The following is a 12,484-nucleotide window of genomic DNA, read 5'->3' as shown; positions in this document are numbered from 1 at the left end:
TGAGTTCTTTGAACTCAAGGGATAATGACTCACAGTCACAGTTCTAGGTATTACATTTAGTTACAGAACAAATTCACAGGACAAAAGGAATTCCTCTTCCAGCATACTGTCCAGGACTTTATAAATGCCAAACTCAAAGCAAACACAGTGATTTCTGTGTTTGTACATTGTGTTTGGATATTTAACCATGTTCCAGAACCTGGATAAATCACTGTCTACTAGTATGGATACTTCTCTTCACTGCGACATGAAAACAGAAAGCCATTTAGCTACTTTCTTGGTCTATGGTTGTAATAGTTATCGATTGCTGTGTAACAAACTTAGTGGCTTGAAACAAGACACATTATCTTGTAGTTTCTGTGGTCAGGGGTCTAGGCACAGCCTAGCTGGGTCCCCTGGTTAGGGGCTCATAAGCCTGCAATCCTGGCATTATCTAGGACTGGATTCTCATCTGAAAGCTCTATTGAAGCAGAATCTGCTTCTAAACTCACACAGGCTGGCCAAGTTCATTTGCTTGTAGTTTTATGACTAAGGGACCTGGCTTCTTGTGGGTTCTTGACTGGTGGTTTCCCTCTTGGAAGCCACTTCCAGTTCCTACAGGCTTCTGGAAATTTCTCCCAACGAGGTCCTTTTCCACTTGGCGTTTATTCTGTTGAGCCAGAAGGAGAGGTGTCTGCTAGCGAGATGGAGTCTTCCATATGGAACCTAGTCAAGGAGCAAACATCCCATCACCTTCTGTTAGTTCTGCCTCTAACCACCGGAATAGGGTGAAGGTGATGGGATGTCCCAATGGGAAGGGATTCCCCATAGAAAGGAGCAGCAGCAGGCAGGGGTCACGGGGCCACCTTAGTGTCTGTCACAATAGCCGACTTTGAAAGTTGTCCAGCATCCTGATGGCCATGCACAGATTCCATCATGGTGCTTTAAAATTATTTACTAAAACCCACAGAGAAAAGAGGTAAGAAGATACTTCCATGTTACTCCCAAAGCTTCTTGTGTATAGTCTTATTGGACCCCCACTGTGATCTTCCCCAGCTGGGTGATCAAGCCAGGACCACCTGAAAATGCTCTCCTAATGCCTAATGTAAGTTTGTTACACAGACTCTATTGTTTGGGGACATGGTGTCCTTTCTTCATTCCCCGGGCACTCTTCGAGAGATCATGCACCCCGCCTCTCTCTCCTCCTCAATGTTGAACTTCAGGTACTACTTCTCCCAATTCCCACTCCCCATCCTCCAGGGAATCAAATGCCTCCTGCCTTTTAAAATTCAAACACTCAACTGCACACTAGATACTATATGTTTTATGGAGGAGAGGGTGCTGGGTTTTATCAGATTCTCAAAGGGTCCACTTCTACCCCAAAAGATAAGGAACCATGATGTTAGAGGATGTCCACCTGTACATGTGAAGGAAAAGGCCAGCAGCTCTAGTGTGAGGCTACAAGCTTGCCATCTCGCTCCCACCTCCTGCCCAGGGCAACCGGCCTGAGAGCCGGGCAGTCCTTGACAAGCCAGCAGTGCTCGTGCCAGAGGAAAACAGGGTCGGTTGTGCACCTGGGCTTGAGCAGTTCCAGGCCCCACTTAGCTTATCGGCTGGCCACTCTGTCTAGGTCTTGAGGCTCAGACCTTGTGAGCTGATAGCATCCTCCCTCTTTCCAGAGTCAACACGGCCGCGGGCCCGAGAAGCTGGCAGCCATTCTCAGGAAGGGGGTCGAATGCCACGTTATCGCTGGACAGGCAGGTGTGTGGCCTTCACTGGGACGGGCCCCTTTGGCTTGTTCTCCTTATCTGCTCTCCTCTCAAGGCCCTGCAGTGGTTATTGAGGGCAGTGGATCCAAGGGCAGAATCTCTCTCCTGCCTCGGGCTCCCTGAGATCTGTGGCTGACATCCACCGTCCCTCAATGTTCCTCACTCTTCTTCAGTCTGATGTCTTAGTCCCCCAGACATTTCTTATTCATCACTGGTAGGCAGCGTTGCAGGGCCCTTGTGCCTCTAGAACCATAGGCATGGGCAGGAATGCAGACTCAGCACCTGGGGAGGGGGCTTTGCACCTGTGTCTGGCAAACATCCTGTGACGGGGGCTGTGATGGGGTGGGCTGGACTGCTGGGGAAGAGACAGAGACCAGCTGAGCATCGCAGGTTCGGGAATTCTATGTGGTGCCAACACCACAGAGGTCTTCAGTCCTGTGTGAGCAGAGCTTGAAGGGAAATGTCACGTTAGGGAGAGCTGCAAGGTTTCCTGCCACACAACACCAGGAGAAAGAAGTCACTTCTGTATGTGGGTACGACTGGAAAGGTGAGCCGCAGGACTCGAAGCGGTGGAATGCATTCTGGAAAGCCCATGAGGCCAGCTGGGCAAGTTATCCTGGGAGTGATTGACAGCAAAATCACACCCAGGAAATACAGAGACCTGAAGACGGCCCCGCTCCTCATTCTATGTAAAACCAGTTTCAGAAGAGAGAGAGAGGGAGGCCACGCTGATTATTCTTGGAAAAGGTCAGCATGGGTGGCACCTGTTCAGACTGGATGAGGGCAGGTACAATGGACGTGACTCAGCTCCCGACAGGCAGTATCCCAGGGAGCAGGGACAAGCAGGTTCCCAGCTCTGGTCAGAAAGCAACCTAGACCCCAAGTGGTCTGCTGCTTTGCCTGACAACCCTGCCTATAAACTGCCTGTGAGCAGAAAGTGAGCAGGTGTTCACCCCTGGCATTCACAGGCCCTGGTTCAAGTGGGGCCGAGTTTGAAGCAAGGGCTGCCAGGGCCTCAGAGGCAGGCACTTCCGCCCATGGCTGTGTTGCTGCAGCTCATGGCACGCTGTCCCCGTACAGGCAACGTCCTCCTGGGACTCAGGCCAGGGAACGAGGGAGGGGTCGATGTGAGGAACAATTCTGGCCAAGAGAGAAGCAGGGATGGGTGGGAGGGGGATGGAGAGAGAGAGATGAAGGCAGGGCACCCTCTCGGAGACACAGTTGGGCTTGTGCTCTGAGGACTCAGCTCAGAATTCAGCCCCATCTCCAGGTCACCTCAAAGCCCTAATGTCGCTGGGCTCCCCTCAGTGACACTTGCCTTCTCAGTCTCACCAGCCTATTCTGATGGCTTCAACTGATGCCCTCTGTCCTTGTGGCAGAATGTGTGGGAAATGTGTGTCTTGGAGAGGAGGGTGAGAGTCTCCACTCAGAACTTCTCGACTGCAGTGCTGTCAACACAGCATGAGTGTGTGAGGTACTGAGGTCCTCGGCCCCGGGGGACCCCAGGTGCGCTCACGGCCTCAGGTGCGGCGGCCTTCTGCATCCCGGCATGTGGCACACAGAGTGTCATGTGCTGTGTGTACCACACGGCGAAACGGGTGGAGACACTGACAGCAGGCTTAGCTTGGAAGCCGCGCCCCAAAGGGGCTTCAAAGAAGAACCCCCTCCACATCCTCAGGAGAACGACTCTTGGTTGGAAAAGGCCTGGAAGTGACCATGTATATGGTGCTTCATCTCTTTCTCAGGCCTATAAGGACAGAATTTACATTTGAAAAGAAAAAGAACAACATAGAAACCATTGCAAAGGGCTGCCAGTATTTTTTTCTCTGAGGAACCTGCAATGTGATGAACAACATTTTATTTCCCAGAAAGCCAGAGGCTGGGCGAAGGCAGAGGGGCCTGGAGGCTGCTCCCAGGTAGGGAAACTTCTGGAGCAGGGACTTGACTCCACCTCCCAGGGGACCATATGTCCAGAGCGTGCACTTCTGGGAAGGCTGCAGAGCTGAGACCATCCAGTCAGATGCCCGATGCCCTGACCCTGAGATGACACTGCTCCCTGCCATCTCCTCCCACCTTTAGTGCCGTTTTCACAGCCTTAAGCTCTCGTGCAGTCTGGGCAGAAGCTGAGCCTGTGTCTGATCTACACTGGCAGGAAGGAGGCAGCCCCTCTGGGTGAGGGGCCTCCAGGGTGCAACTGGCTCTGGCGAGGATGGTGGTGAGAGGCCCATCTATTTCCTCAACCTTAGCTGACGTACCCTAAAGCAGGGAAAGCGCGGTGATGGGGTGGATCACATTTATTCCCATTCTGTCTCCTCTCTTGCATCAGCATTGCAGCACAGCACCCAGGAGCTTGCTAGAAAAGCAGCCTCCCAGGCCCCGCCCAGACCTGCTGGGCCAGAAAGAATGGGATCCCCCGGCAATGCCTGTGTGCAGACAAGTGTGAGAAACGCTGCTGCTCTAGATACGAGGTTAGCAAAGCGCTGCGGAAGTATGGGCAGAAGAGCCGCACGGTCCTGGTTTCAAATTCTGACCCACCACTCCCACCCACAGGATCCACTCCATGTTTCTCAGCTTCTCTGAGCCTCAGTTTCCTCCTCTGCAAAATGAGGACAATCACAGCACCCACTCGTTAGAATTGGGGGAGGAGAAAAGTGTCCAAAGCATGGGCAGTGCCTGGCCCATGGGAGGTGCTGGGGGTGAGAATCCTCCTGGAAACTCCTTCCTGGTGAGTCCTCTGGAGTGAGGCTGAGGAATGGGTGTTTTTAGAAACTCCAGGTAGCTCCAATGCAAGGGCAGGTGATACCATCCCGGAATTGTACCCAGGGCACCCTCGTGCACTGGGATGAGATTGATGCAAGTTGGAAGGCAGAGCTCTCTGCAGTGGGAGAAGGATGGCAGGGAGCAATGGTCCAGGTCTCAGAAGCATAAGGGAGATGGGTTCGCTGCTGGAAGCCATTGGTGCATTCTCAGCTGACGCACAGCCTGACGTCCACAGCTCACAGAAAGGAAAGGGGAGTGAAAGGGGAGGTGGTGGTTTTAGAATAGCCATCTTGGGAGCTTGGCTGGGAAAGGACAGTTATTTGAAATAACAGAGAATCAGAGAGATTCTTCAGAATTGAGAGAACTGAGATCGTGTTAAGGTAGGAAATGCTATCCTGAATAATAATAATTTCCCCTGAATAACTAAATGTGGGGTTTTGTTGTTGTTGTTTGTTTGAGACAGAGTTTCACTCTGTTGCCCAGGCTGGAGTGCAGTGGTATGATCTTGGCTCATTGCAACCTCCACCTCCCGGGTTCAAGCAATTCTCCTACCTCAGCTTCCCAAGCAGCTGGGATTACAGGCATGTGCCACTGCACCTGGCTAATTTTTGTATTTTTAGTAGAGATGCAATTTTGTCATGTTGGCCAGGCTGGTCTTGAACTCCTGACCTCAGGTGATCCACCTGCCTTGGCCTCTTAAAGTACTGGGATTACAGGCATGAGCCACTGTGCCCAGCCTGAATAACTAAATGTCTTTCAGCACCTAACATTTTCTTCTACAGGTTTGCTTTTTCAAAAAAAAAAAAAGAAAAAGAAAAAGAAACACTTCATGAATGTACATGTTCTCCTTGTGCAGGCTCATGCTAATCTTCTCTGTATCGTGCCAATTTTAGTATATGTGCTGCCAAAGCGAGCACCAGGTTTGCTTAAGTGTTTTTTTAAAGAAATGGTATAATGAAACATACATACAGAAAGTGCATAAACAAAAACGGACAGTTTCACAAATAGTTGTAAAGCAAAGTCCTGTGTAGCCCTAACTAGCTCAAGCAGCAGCACCTTGCCAGCAGGCAGAAGCATCTATAAATCTTGCAGGAGGCAGCACAGGCACACCGTTGACTTTAAGCTTTGCACCTGTGCTGTGAGGCGGGCATGCTTGTCCCTATTTTATGTTTGAGGACACCAGGATGCAGGTGGGTTACCTGGCTCCCCCAGGGTCACACAGCTAGTGGGCAGTAGAGCGAGAATTCAAACCCAGGCGTGTTGGATTTGAATGGAACTGACAGTGCTGTCTCTGCAGGTGCTAAGCGGGAGGCTTGGCCACAGGGGTGGGTGGCAGGGCTGGAGGGCCAGCCTGGACAGTGGGCAGGGAGAGAATGGACTCGGAGACTGAGTTAACCCCGCTGGACAGGTAACACGGGAGGAGAGACACAGAGCAGGTACTGCGGGGTGAAGAGGAAGCCTGCTCTGCTCCCCGAGAATCCCTCCTCACCCTGCCTTCCCCTCACTTCTCCCTGACAGTGTCAGGAGAGTCCCGTTCAGCTAAGCTTGGGAGAGGGCGCCCTTGATTCTTCCTATTAGACAAAGAGAAGCTTGGCAGGCGGGTCTGGGGACTTGATAGTGCGGGGTCACTGAGGAGTGTCCTTTAAGACAATGGGAGCCGAGGGGAAGACGGAATTACTCCCAGAGAGAAGGCTCCCAGCCACGCTAGCTCACAGCCCTCAAGTCCACTGCTCTTAAAAGAAAATTCTCTACTGAGTTGCCGAAGGACTCGTGCTGAGTTCCAAGCGAGATAAGACAGAAAACAAGTCACTGGTCAGTGACGGGTCAAGGTAAACCCAGCCAGAAGAGTTATTCCAAGAAGGTCACGAGGCCATTATACAACCTTTGGAATGAGACATTTCTGCTTTCCCATAAGCAGCTGCGAGTTTCTGAGACCTGTTTACCGAGAATTAGAACTTCTAATAAAGGATATGTGACCGATATCACTTTCACCCTTGGCCTCCATCTGCCCAGTTCCCACACCTCCCTAGGTACACTTTATTCTTAGTTTCTCGTGCATCTTTTCAGAGCTATAAAAGTGCATATCGGAGCAAATCAAACACTAGATTTGTATTTCCCCTCCATGACAAGTTTAACAATCTAGAAGCTGGGTTGATGGATTGTCTCCTGTACCACTGAACCTGTCTCTCAGTCCCAAGAATCAGTCTAATTAAACAGTCAACAGCTGTGTCTCGTTTCAGGCAGCAGTGTTCCAGGTGAGCTTCCGCCAAAGTTAGGCCACTAGTGGTGCGAGTATTTAACAAGAGACATTTCTATGAAAACAAAAGAAAAACAACAGTTAATCATTAGAATCAACTATAAACTCAGCTTTTGAGCTCAGAAAGCAGCCAGGTGAGAAGATTTCTGGGCTGGGGCTGAAAGCATCCTCAGCTGGAGTGGGAGCAGGCCGTGGCAATTTGTCAGGTTTTCCCGCTTTACAGTTTGCATCAGCTGTTCCAGGGCAGTTTCTGAGTAGTCCATATAGCGGCAGACGTGAGGACCACGCGTACATAAGTTGCTGCGCTTTCTCTGTGGCTTGTGTCAAGTCATCCAGCTTTCATTTGCAGGGCTTCAGGAAAAGAGCAGTTCTCATTTCAGTGATTCCAAGCCAGAAGGGTGGGAGAAAAATATTAGTTCGGAGACCTGTAGCCAGACATTGCTGGAAACTAGAAGAATTCAGGATCCCGTCCAGATGGCAGGTAAATAACAAAAACCTCAAAAACAATGAGCTAGGATCTAACAACGAGTGCATACAGTTTTCTTCTGAAACACAATTTTTCTTTCTAGAGGCATTTCCATTTCTTCCAAAGATTATCAAAGTAAGTCTAATTTGTTTGCAAAATAATGTTTGCAAAAGTAATGATTATTTATGCAAGTGCCATAAGAATAGTGATTGACCGTATAGCCTCTTTTAAAATTTGCTTTGCTGGAACTTTTGATAAGGAACCTCAGGTTAGACTTTCAAAAACCTCTTGAGTCCAGAAGCAGGCCAATAACTTGCCATCAGACTTCGCCTGCAATACCTACAGATTTGGGTGAATTACTTTCTTCCCAGAATCCCCAAAATATTCTACAGTTCCTGGGCCTACCAGAAAGTGGCATTACTTACTCACTTGTAAGGTTAGAAACTCTTTTAAGCCAAGCCAGTTTTTCCAGTGGGGGCTTTACTGGTTCCAGTAAAGTAAATAAACTTTATTGGTTTTAGTTCCTTAAACCTGTCTGGTCATGTCTGAAAATATGACATTCCAGTTAAAGCCCTTGGTCATATAATCAGTGTTTCCAATTTTGTCCTGTTTCAAGGAGAATATATTCTTATTGAACTTATGCAAATAACTATAATTGTCATAAAAAGAGTACTCATAAATAGTTTCTAAATTCTGGAGGGTCAGGGAGGAAGAAAAAACTAAATGTTTTAATTTTATTAACAAAAATATACTAAATTGCTGTAAGCTCTAGGTAGTTTAAAGGAAAAAAAGGTTTCCTTAAATCTGGAAAACAAAATATTTAAAGAAGAAATGTTTCAAATAAAAGTCATAAAAAATATCCCCTTCATTTCATTTAGTCTCATGTAATTAATATTCTTCTTGATCTTGGTTAGCAGTTTCATGAACCCACCAGTTTCTTCATTAGAGTTCTAGAAATTCATACCCTATCCAATGGTGTGATCTTCAAGTTATCAGAAACCTTTATTCCAGAGTAGTCTTTTTCATGAATCTCGTTGAAGAAAAAGAAATTTTGGACTATAACTGATTACAAATGCTTTCAGAGAAGAATCAAAATAAAACAATAACTGCCTGTGGATGAAAAAAAAAATTCAATGGCCATGGTTAAAGACTTGATGAGAGTTCACTACAATAATGATGCAATTATCAAGGAAATTTGGTTATTTCTGTGGTATATTGCATTTTAATACAGTAACTAAAATTGTGACTGATAGTATTATACTAGGACATACCAGATATCTAGGAATTACATATAATTTCTGGAACACTTGTATCAATATCATACCCACAAACATAGTATAAAGGTTTAGCATCACCTATTATTTGATGATGTTTCTCATATAATTTAACATATCCTATAAACCTAATTAGTTTAATAGCTCTCTTTTACAAGGTGAGAGACAAATCCTGTGGAACTTTCCAGAGGCCCTCTGAAATGTTCCAAAATTAGTTTGAGGTCAAAAACATCGAATTTACAATTTGATTTGGGGAAGTTGTTAAAAATGTTGAAAGGTTTAGGACATTTGTTTAAAGAGAATCACAGATCACTATAAAACAATACCAAAATGACAAAAAATTGTAAAGACAAATACAGAAGGTTACATAATTGTAAAAATAAATGAGCTCTATTGAAAAGACTCATTTTTCTTTCTTCCTCTTCTTGTTCTTCTTCTTTTTTTTTTTTTTTTTTTTTTTTTTTTTTTTGAGACAGGATCTCATTTCATCACACAGGCTGGAGCACACTGGCATGATCAGGGCTCACTACAGCTTCGACTTCCTTGGGATCAGCTGATCCTCCCATCTCAGTCTCCTGAGTAGCTGGGACTACAGGCACATACCACCACACTTGGCTAATTTTTCTATGTTTTGTAGAGATGGGGTTTTGCCATGTTGCCCAGGCTGGTCTTGAACTCCTGACCTCAAGCAATCCGCCCACCTTGGCCTCCTGAAGTGCTGAGATTACAGGCATGAGCCACCACACCTGGTCTTGCTTTTCTTCAGTAATGAAAGACCTGATAGAAAACAACATGAAGCACAAGAAATTATTTTTGTATAAAACAAAATCTTTGTGTCCTAGTACAATTACTTAAAAGATAAAGAAAAATCTTCACATTCTCAGACGAATACTGCAAAAAACTTTGCCATTTTGACAAAGAGGATAAAATTCTAGTTTTGCATCATCGTATTAGTAATACGAAAGCTAATTTTAAGAAAACCTTATAAATAAAATTAATCTTATTTTAGCCAGCTTTGCCCATAAAACATACCCCCCCGACCAAGATTCTTTTTCCACAACCCTTTTAAAATATTTTTAAAACTTGATCTTTATTTATCTTTCTACATTTTTCTTTTTCTTATTCTGGAACAACTGCTCATTACAGTTTAGTGCAGAATTAACTACTCCTTTTTCCATTAACAGAAAATACAGCTTCATGCCTTATAATTTTCCTTACCAAAAAACATCTTACTTTCCTTGTATATTTTGCATACAGGATTATTTCCCTTATTATTTCTAGTAGTTTTAATTACATATATTGATTAGAATTTTAATCTTCAGCAGTTGTAGTTTATCACACTCCATAGATTAAAGCCATAATTTCTAAAAATCATGTGCTTCTCCAAAGTACAATTTTTCATGTCTATTAACAGATCCAAATTTTGGCTTCTCTATATCATGTAAAAACCAAAATGCCAACGTATATAAGCTTAAATGTATACTTAGTAATTAATATTTCAATGTTTTAAGTTACTTAGAAATGACTCAGATATGGCCAGGCATGGTGGCTCACGCCTGTATTCCCAGCACTTTGGGGAGGCTGAGGCGGGTGGATCACGAGGTCAGGAGTTTGAGACCAGCCTGACCAACATGGTGAAACCCCATGTGTACTAAATATACAAAAATTAGCTGGGCGTGGTGCCACACACCTATAATCTCAGGTACTCAGGAGGCCGAGGCAGGAGAATCACTTGAACCCGGGAGGCAGAGGTTGCAGTGAGCTGAGATCGCACCGTTGTACTCCAGCCTGGGCAACAGAGTGAGACTCCGTCTCAAAAAAAAAAAACAAAAAGAAAAAAAAAGAAAAAGAAATGACTCAGATGTGTAATAAGTATTTATTACTTAATTTAATTTAGCATAGCTTTAAGGTTGCAAGTTATCAAAAAATTTTTCTGAAACTATTTTTAAGTAGACATGTTTTATAAAACATAACTATTATTGTAAATTCATGTATATACTTTTAAGTCACTTGTACATTATTTAATTCACTTGTTTTTAACAGTTATTCTTGGATGGCTCATGGGCATTTTTTATGAGACCTTAAACAAAGCCATCATCTTATTTCATTTTCGTTTACAAATCAGGTAAATATCAAAAATATCACAGAGGCAAAGAACTAAAAAGTTAAACATAATTTATTCTCTTTCTCTGTCTCACTCTATCATCTATTTATCTATGTTTTTATTTTCATGAATGATATGTGTCAAACAATTTATTTTTACTGTGTGTTCTGTTCCTAGGTTGGGTTTTCAGTTTTATGTTTTTAAACCTCAGAGACAACACAAACCTGTGTGGCCAGCAAACTCAGGGAAAAATGTGTATCTGTATTATATTTCATGCTTACAATTCTGAAGACACTCCTGTTTTTATTTTACCAATAATTTAAAAGCTAGCTTTATTTACCAAAGACTTAAGTCATGTGATTTAAAAAAAAAAAAAATTGGGGCTAGAGTCTATATGTCTGAGAGGTTTAGGAATGCCTGATTTATCTGAGCACTTATTTATCTCTAGGGCAATTTGAATAGAGCTCCTTTAAGGATTTTATAAATTAATTTAGTAATACTATCTGGAGGTGGGAAAGTATTAAATATACATAATATACAAATCTACATACATAAACTTACAAATACAGCTTTCATTCTAACATTTAGTTACAAGTCAGTAAAACATAGTAATATAAACTCATTGATTTATTTCCAATTTATATTTTTATCTGAATTGTGTTTCTGACAAAGACGGGACAAGTTAAATTTACTTGTTTATGTGGCTAAAGCTTTTTCACCAACATTTGTGGAAAAGACTTGAGATTTTTATTTGCCCAATTCCCAAATAGTTCCTTTAAAAAAAATGACAGTCATTTCCCTGAAGTTTGTATTTCCAGATGATAGTCTTCAGGTTTTAGAGAAGATAAGTTAGGGAATCATCTCAAAGGCACAGAAAAAGAATGCAAGGGTTTCCCCCCCCCCCAAAAAAAAAAAAGGAATTTGGGAGCATATTCACCTATTTTCAGAGGTTTTTCTTATAGAGGCTGGGGACCAAATTTTAGGCTAGTGACTAAGGAGACACTTAGCAGTTGTCTAAATGTCTCCAAAGTCCAAATGAGTGGACAAAACGTCCATTTCTGTTTCCCAGTAGCCACTTCTCCTCTTTTCAGCCTCAGGGTGCTTTTAGCAGACCTGGAGTCCAGCAAGAGTCCTCTGTGGAGGGTAGTGGCCTAAGTTCCAGTGATCACAGGGCTGGAGTTGGAGGGAAAATGTCTGGCCGGGGTGGGCAGAGGGATGGAGGGTGAGGAATGTGATCAGATATCAAAGGTGGCAGTTCTCGCTAAACTGACTTACCAGGATTCTTGTTAAAACTGGATTTGTTGTGTTTTCCTCTAATTTCATCTTGAGGTTTCTCTAGATATAAATCCTAGCCCTGCCCTGGTGGGTCTCCAGGGGAGGAGGTGGTGGATGTTTACAGTCTGCCTTTCATGGGATACTTACTTATTCTGGCAGATGGCTTAATGCCCAAGTGTTCGACCTGTGGCCAGGGGTCCCTCTCACAGCAAACTTGTTTATGCTAGCAGACATTCTTGTGGCTCTCAGCTGACCTATATCCAGTTTATCCCCACCAAAATAAACTCTTTGTAGGAGAGCCCTGACCAGGAGGAGAATCAGGTTTGGTTGTGTCAGTCAGATGAGACACAGAAGAAGATTCAAAATAGATGGTAAAGCCAGGTACAGTGAAGCACGCTTGTAGTTCCAGCTATTTGGGAGGCTGAGGTGGGAGAGCATTGCTTGAGCCCAGGAAGTTTGGGGCCAGCCTAGGCAATATAGCAAGAGACCACATCACTAAAAAAAAAAAAGAAAAAAAAACCAAAAAAAAAAAAAAAAAAAAAAAAGGATAATGAAGCAACATACAACTTACTACAGGATTTTATAACATCAAATAGTAAT

General features: G+C 44.2%; 1 non-coding gene across 1 annotated transcript; it reads right to left on the bottom strand.

The window, feature by feature from the left end:
* Nucleotides 1-5,319: 5,319 nt before the first annotated feature.
* On the bottom strand, nt 5,320-5,425 carry LOC119618942 (U6 spliceosomal RNA). The gene has a single exon (XR_005235288.1). It is a non-coding gene; the product is annotated as a U6 spliceosomal RNA (small nuclear RNA).
* Between the last annotated feature and the right edge of the window lie 7,059 nt (nt 5,426-12,484).

This window comes from Chlorocebus sabaeus, chromosome 8 (genome assembly GCF_047675955.1).
Source record: "Chlorocebus sabaeus isolate Y175 chromosome 8, mChlSab1.0.hap1, whole genome shotgun sequence".
Taxonomy (NCBI): Eukaryota; Metazoa; Chordata; class Mammalia; order Primates; family Cercopithecidae; genus Chlorocebus; species Chlorocebus sabaeus.
The sequence above is the reverse complement of the archived record's forward strand: the minus strand, read 5'-3'. Positions and strand labels throughout refer to the sequence as shown.